Source organism: Orbicella faveolata, unplaced genomic scaffold, assembly GCF_042242905.1.
Source record: "Orbicella faveolata isolate gen_17 unplaced genomic scaffold, um_ofav_v1 contig_52, whole genome shotgun sequence".
NCBI lineage: Eukaryota > Metazoa > Cnidaria > Anthozoa > Scleractinia > Merulinidae > Orbicella > Orbicella faveolata.
In genome coordinates, this window is record NW_028301583.1 from 89366 (window position 1) to 97500 (window position 8135).

The following is an 8135-nucleotide window of genomic DNA, read 5'->3' on the forward strand; positions in this document are numbered from 1 at the left end:
TGTTTGTCTCGCAACTCATTGATGAGCTCCTTGTCTGTTTCATAAGCGGCTTTAACAGACTCTAAGGTGTTTTTCGATGGCTATGACGAAACCAGAGTAATGATAAATATGAGTTCCAAACAGATTCAATATAAATACCAGTTGGGAACTGAAACCACTGAGCTATAGACAGAGCTTAATCATCACACATTAGGTACTTGATATGTAACTCTTCATGCCACGGACATATGCGACTAGGCATATGTGTAGAGAGCATGAAGAAGATCTGATCGATTATAGACCACTTGAACTGAAAAACACCTTACCATTGGTTTAAGATGTTTGGTTTGTTTCTTCTGCACCTAAGAAGTACAAGTAGACACTATGGTTTTATTGTTCATCGAAATTTGCTTGTTCTCTCTTCTGTGTAACTGCTAAGTTAATTCAAATTCCTCAAGATTATAGTTTACCCTACTCTATTTTATAATGGTTTGAGCTTGATAATTTATTCAGAAGCAACTCTGTAATCGTGTAAGCGTCAACAAACAAGTTGAGATTTCATTGTTTTGTACCAGACGTTTGATTGGCTGGATATGAAAATGTTGGAATCTATTGTTTCACTTCTGCCATCTGATTGGTTTTCATTGTCTGGGTGGCCCCAGTTTCAGAAAATGCACTGTAAATGTTTCCCTGTGTTATATTTTAGGAGAAGATACAAATAGTATTCTTACAAAAGGGATACCTTTTCTATCAAAAAGGTATACAAAAGGGTAAGGGGTTGGAACTCAGGGCCGAGCCTCCCCATATGGAACTTTGTAGAGTAACATGTAAAAATGCACACACAATAGTTGGACTTACAGTTGAGCTTTCCTCTGAGTCTTCAGGCTGGCAAAATGAATGAAAATAATTTGTTAATGCTTTAGGCTGTTAAGATATAGATTTTATAATTGATATAATCCAGAATAAAACCATATTGCTTGCATTTTGGCCATTTCAGGCATAAAATCTTTGAGATTACCCCCCAAAACATGGAGGGAAAGGGGAAATCACGAGCTACTAATTTGGCCTGGGAGCAATTTCAATTTGCTACAACCATGGTCCATAGTATAAAATGTGATCTTAAGATCAATTTATTATTCAATGAATTATCTTCAAGTCATCTTCAAGTCATCTTTAAGTCACCTGGTTTAAACCTACACACTTACCTAGTTTAAACTCTGAACCTTGGTCTTCAAGAACTGTATTATCTTTTCTTTAGTTCTAACCAACTGTACATTAAATCAAAGCAAGTTGCAGAAGTCAATTTAGTCTTCCACCTGATTTTTTAGAGCAGGGGGAATAAGTACCATTTATTGGGTGGGTCTCCAAAGATGCCTACCTGTTGTAGGGTTCATGTAGGAAGAAGAGAATTAGAGCAATTGTAAGAACTTTGATGTTTCATGTTGCTCTTTCCTGATAGTATTACAAAGTGCCAAAACATGGAAATCAGTCCAAATAGTCTATAATTACTGAGTGATCAATTAATAAAACAACACAAGAGAAAAAAAGAGAGCGGCAAAAGTTAAAAAAAGTTTAAAAGGAGGTTGTCTGGCCAGGCGACTCAGTATGTTTCTCTTGTCAGCTGAGAGCAAAAGGAAACAGCTTCATGGGACTTGGTGTCACTGGGTGGCACTCAATAGAAGTTCGACTGCACATCATACATGCAATAATTATTCTGAGATGTTGCATTATATGATAAAATAATAAATTGTTATTAATTAAATTAATATGATAAATCTTCCAAACCTCTTTTTGTTCAATGATTTCTTTTTGTAACTTTGAAATTTCTTTGACACTGCTCTGATATTTCTGCACAAGACATAAAATATCAATTTATTAATTATGAACCCTTTACTCCCCAAGAGTGCCATTGGCACACAACGTCATAACTTAAGTTTGTGAATATTTGATAGATTTTTATAAAGTTTGGCCACAAAAATTGTCTTGTGAAGATCTGCTCATTGAAATCATAAAATTGTGACCTCCTCCTATCTAAGAATTGATTGGCCACGCAAACAAGTTTTTAGTTCCCTTTTTGGGATGCCAATGGAATGCAAGACTTGTTTCATATTAAGCTATGCACTAAGAGCTGCTAAGTAAGCTATAGTTTAGGGGTATACCTAATAAAGTAGAGTTAACACAGTTTTGAAGTTGTTCATTTTTGTAATTTAAAGCAATTTCTCTCAAAATGTCAACCTACTCCATGGCTGCTGATGTCAATTCTTCAATAAGCTGATCAGTGGCTTTCAAATGGTGTATTGTACACAGGCTGTGTCTTTATTTGCTGATGTTGGAAAAACTACCGTTCGCCTTGGGGGGTAAAGGGTTTTAATAAAGCAGAAGTAGACAAAGTTCAAAAATATATTTAATCACCTTTTCCATTGTGTTCAAGGAAGTGGACAGTTTTTGGTTTTTTAATTATTCTTCTTCATGTTTCCGCAAAACAATAATTAAAACCAATTAATTTTAGTACAGGAAGATAAGAAAAAGGTGAAATTGAGAATGTTGTAGGATGTTCAATTTATGTTACTTAGAAATCTTAAAGTTACTTAGAGGCCAACAGGCTAATTATTACAAGAACACCAATAAAATAAGTTTTGCTGAATCATAATTATGGTTGTCTACTGTCAGAACACCCCAGCAAGAACAACTTGACCCTTTTTGGATACAACTACAAGAACTATACACTGTATTTGGAACCTGCACTAAGCAACTCGGACCACTCTTGGATCTGAACCTAAACTCTTAGAGCTAAAATTTTCTTTTGTTTTTAACCTCCCATAAGCAACCACTTGACAGATAATAGAGGGTAAATTGGATAATAAGGTGTTGTAACCATATTGCATTCCTGGGTAGTACAAGAGAGGTAATTTCTGAATGGCAAGTACAGTATTTTTTCTCGGAATTGATTTTTTTAAGGAATGAAACGTTTAAAAACACGGGTAAGTTTCTGCAGTTACCCTATGCTAACGAGGCAGAATTTTGATCCAATATGGTCTAACCTCTCTCGTAAGCGACCACCTAGGATTAACATTTTGGGTGGTCACTTATTGGAGTTTTGACTGTGTGTTTGAATGATAACATTTAAGGTTACAGTATACCTTCGGGTCGGCCATTTTTTTCAAATTTGGATTTTTGGGTCAAAATAGTGGTCGAAGAATAATCTCTAATTTCTGAAAAAAAAAAAAATTGAAAAAGGCTAAATATTGGCGGAGAAATGGCGGTTTTATGTTTTCACCGGAAGTAAAAGTTTACCTCTTCATTGACAGCCCTATGGCGCGTATGCAATCAACCGAGACGATTTTCGCGGGAATTACCTATATGGATGTCACGAATTGACTACTCAGTTGATCAGCATTGTTGTTCTGACTACCCACCATTTTTGGTATTAGGCGTGTCTCTATTAAGTTATAAGTAAACATAGACCACGTTTAAACCATGGACCAGTTCGAAAAAGCGAAAACAGCGAAGAACGAATGAAAATACATCAATGAGTGAAGAAGCGAAAGTTCGCCATGCGGACGAAGCTATAGTTATCGTATAAGGCGGGCAAATATTCGTGGTAAGAGAGAAGAAAGGTTCTGTAAAAATTTCGGAACTTGACAGCAATAACAGGGATGCTGACAGAGACTCTTCTGATGAGTCCGATATCGACGAATCGTCGGACTCATTGAGACCATTTGAAATATTATCCATGCATAGTTGTCCACACACAGTTGCTCTCTGCGCTTTCTTTTGTTTGTTTCCTTCGCTCAGCCACTCTAGCGTTCGTATCCTTTTTAGTCTTCCCCATTTTGCCAGACCAGCTTCAAGAAAAACCGAACTACAGAAAAATTATCTCTCTGCCTTCGGTTCCTTGAGCGCATTGCTAAACATAAGAGGTTTTTAGCGATTCGCGCGTAAATTTCACCAGGAGGTTAACGGTAGTAAACTTTCCCTGCACTGATTGGCTTAGTTATCTGAGAACCCAGTTGAAGGCGTTTGTGGGCGGAGTTTGTTTGCGAAGCATAAAATTTTTCTTAGCGCTGTTTTTTCGAATAAATTTTTTCACTTGAAGTAGACACTTTAAAGAGCTATAACTCAAAGGGATTTTGTTCAATTGCTCTTAAATTTGGACAGTGGCTAGTTTAACATATAAACTACAAAAGCGTGTCTGGGAATTGTTAATTTCGAGATACTTTTTCTTCGAGAGCGATTTTTGTACGATCACTCCACATTTTTTTAATCCTATTTCGAAAATGTTCTTTAACTTTTTACTGCAATTGAATATGCCAAAACGCAGACACGTTTTTTAAGCGCTTTGGGCCCTGAAACCGAGGAAAAAATTAAATTGGCGAAAAACGAAATTCGCTTTGACTTGTAGCTTTCGAAAGGTGATTCGGGCGCTCGCATTTAGTGGTCGTGAAAAATTCGACAATTCATTTTCTTTCAAAATTTTTGGTATAGTTTGATAGCCAGCTCCATAAGCTTTAATTTGATATAGGGGTTTAGGTATCTACAGCTTAAACTGCACGCGCTACATCGCTTGCGCGCGAGACACCACTGAAGGTATACTGTAACCTTAAAAACTCCCAGGGGGATGAACTTTGCTCCACTCAAAACAAGCATCTTTTACTTTAAAGCTGTGCCAAGCATGGACTATTCTCATATAAATAAATAAAAAATGCTACAATCTTTAAAGATCCATTTACCCGATGCAATACTTTGTCATCATTTTTTTCAGCTGATAATTTTTCCTGCCAGACATAATAAGGTTAAAATTATATCATGGCATTGTCTTGTTTTGTGTAATTTGTTTAAAAATAAAATGTCCCCTTGAAGAGTGGGCACCTGTGAAAATTACAACATCATACAGTAATGTGTGGAGCTATCTAATAATACATAGATCTAAAAGAAACCACAATAATTATCTTTCCATTTGGTACCTTCTCTATAGATGGCCTTGCTTTTGTTTCCAACCAGTGGTCGAGTTTTCCTGCAATCACGTCCTGATGTTGGAAATTTTGAGGGTTGAGGCCTCTCAGAAAGTTAAATGTTGAGGAGGAAATGGTCCTCCTCTATCTCTGCTTCGCAGAAGATGGAGGTAGGAGGTGTCCTTCCTCGTAGCTGTTACAAAGCTTCACTGCTTTTGAAACTAGTGAGACAATCTCAGATAGTGCAGAGCGCAATTGATAGCTCTGATACCGTAGTCCCATAAGTACTCACCCCTGCTCGGCTCACTTCCGGTTTGTGTCTACCTTGGTAGTCTGCTACGGCTTTTCCCCTTTGCAGTGTGTATGTTTCAAGGTTGTATTTTCATTCAAGGTCCAAAAATTACGCACAAATTAATTACTACTGGTGTTTTACGTTGATTTTCGTTCATTTTAAATTCAATAATACGCTGAAGCAGCAAACGTGACAATTTAGCTCTTCACACCAACTTTGTAACTTGATACTTTTGTTTTCCTCGCAAAGGCATGTAATATGAAACCCTTGTTTTCTCCAAAACATACGGAAGATGTCCTTGTTTTTCGGAGATAAATGAAAGCAAGTTAAATATCTGATGTAGTGATGAAGAAATGGAACAGAAACGATGTTTTACTAAAAATGCAAATTTTTACCGATGAACAAGAACTAATTTAATTATCAGATAGTCACGAAATACCATTTTCTTTTTCTGTTGCCACCTTTGCTGTTAACAATAAAACAATTCAAAATTAACACACAACGATATTGATGGCTGAGAAGCATTTCAACGAAAAGCATTTAAGATAAACAGCGCTACCTGGCCGATATGAATGATTTCCTCAAAGGCTGATTAAATTAATTTGCGCTTTCATTAGGTGCCACGGTGTCTGCAGCAATATTTGAGCATTTTCCTGGTTTCTTTTGTTACAAATTTACAATTTGCGGAGTATTAAAGCCACTAACTTGGGAACTTTTTGGTCTCTCTTACAGACACAATTAAGGCAAGAAATAAACAAGCCGCTAAGGAGAAGCAATACATTTGAACCCTGACAAGCACACTATTGTAGATTGAAAACAGCAGATGATATTTGTTGAACGGACCTGTGTGTAATTCTTAAAACTACGCAGCCACAGAAACGTTTCACTTTTGCAATAAAAAGGGACAATTGGCGCTACCTGAAAAATAACTGCCGTCCTTGGTCACATGACATGATATATAAAATACCGCGTGGAAAGATAGTGTTTAACACTAATGATGCTCGAACGCATGCGTCTTACATGTTGAGCTCTACCATAAGGAAAACCACTCAACATTTGTGCGTCATTCTGTATGCAATGTATCCTTCACCTAATATAGAAGCCACGAACGCTAACTAATCTACGCATGCGTTTAGGACAAATTAGTTTTGTTCTAAAGAGAATGGTACCATAAGGAGAGCAAGGGGTTACCTGAAACAAATATATAGCTTTGCGATGTTCAAAGCTAAGTGACGACGAGGAAATGTGTTTTACGTAGATTACACATGTACCTTTCCCACCCTACCCCCACTACTTCCTTGCCTCTAGACTAATTAACTAATTGAAATTAATTAATTAAACAAACATTAAAGTTTACACCTTATCGCCATAGGGCCATAGGGCCATAGTGCCATAGCGCCATAGCGCCATAGCGCCATAGCGCCTTAGTTCCTTAGCGGCAGGCAGCTCCCATAACCATCCCAATAGTGCACTCTGCACTAAAAAGCGCACTTGGAAAAAGGGCTACCTTGAAGTAGTTTGTTAAAATGGAGTTACTCCCATCCTGCATAAAAAAGATGTAAGAATATTAATAAGCTGAAATGAAAGTAAAAATTATAATAAATATGCCTTAGTTTATTAATAAGCTTACTGCATAAGCTAATATAAAACTATTTCTAGAAAGGTTATGCCTAATTCCCTTCGTTTCTTAACCTACAAAGTCCACATTTATTTCTAATAAAAAGTTCAAAAGGTCACTGAAGGCTTAGACTCTTGACGAAACAGCAAAAGAATAACATTCACTCAGCTTACGAACATGTTAGACACCATCGTCTTGTTTCACGTAAGTGAAAAACTCTTAAGCTTAACGTTTAATAAACAAGCTTACCTCACCGCAGCGAAACCCTTCTAAACTCCCGCTACCTTACCTCTTTCATAAGCTTATTAAATAAGACTTCAAATAAGGTTACTTAAGTACAATACCAACCCAATCTTTTAAAACCAGAATACATTTGACAACCAATGTCAAGTAATACGAGCAACGAACAAACAGCCGCCATCGTGAATGTTAAATTCATCTGCGGAATCTTGGTTCCTTCTTCAGCATCTTTCTCGAGCGAAAACAGTCAGGTTCGAATTATTCCGACAGGAGACTTAAGCTTATATGAATTCAAAATAAAATTATTTTGGCCTTTCCATTTATCGAGAAGTACGTATGCCAGGTCAGTTAGCGAGCGGCGCACAACGCCACTCGAAGAAAATGTCGCAGTTATTGAATAATTCCGATCACTCAACGGAATTTGACCACCCCGAAAACACTTCCGAAAGGGCCGAGACTCCTTGACGCCAGCAACTTGCAAGGATCAATAAAACCAACAACAATAACAATCTTTTCCATACGAAAATAGAAGTTGCGTAAGCTTGGTGAGGACAAAATTACACAGCGAGACTCTGCAACGAGACAAAATTTCTTTTTCTCTTTAATTTCTCTTCAGGCATTACATTTAGCACTAAGTACGGGACGACAGTCGAGTCACAACATTCCACCGTACATATCCCTAAAAGTCTTAAAAAAACTAAAGAACAGTCCCGGGAACAGTTGACATCCGCCACTTAGCTTAAGACTAAAAAAATTCTTCACCAACGAATACGTAATGGCAAGCTTATAAAAAAGAACACCTGTTTTGATATCGATTATATGCTTATGTCTGTCTTTTTCATTGCTCCCATTGGAAGTTAGATCGCCTCACACGAGGAGTGACTTCGCCTTCAAGGGGTGACTTCGCTGACTTTGCTCCATGCGGCGGATCCAGGCGAAGTCACTTCTCGTGCAGGCAAAGTCACCGCGCGTGTGGGAACCGTACCGGTGGGATGATCTAATTGGGGAAAACGAACCTCACTGCTGAACGAAGTCACTATTCCTCGTGAGGGGC

The 8135-nt window shown here is 37.5% G+C and overlaps 1 long non-coding RNA gene across 1 annotated transcript; it reads right to left on the minus strand.

Annotated features, from left to right (window-relative positions):
• Positions 1-824: 824 nt before the first annotated feature.
• On the minus strand, positions 825-2601 carry LOC110066255 (uncharacterized). The gene is made up of 4 exons (XR_016204871.1): positions 2392-2601; positions 1765-1827; positions 1185-1247; positions 825-864 (listed from the first exon to the last, which is right to left on the minus strand). It is a non-coding gene; the product is annotated as an uncharacterized LOC110066255 (long non-coding RNA).
• Positions 2602-8135: the final 5534 nt, after the last annotated feature.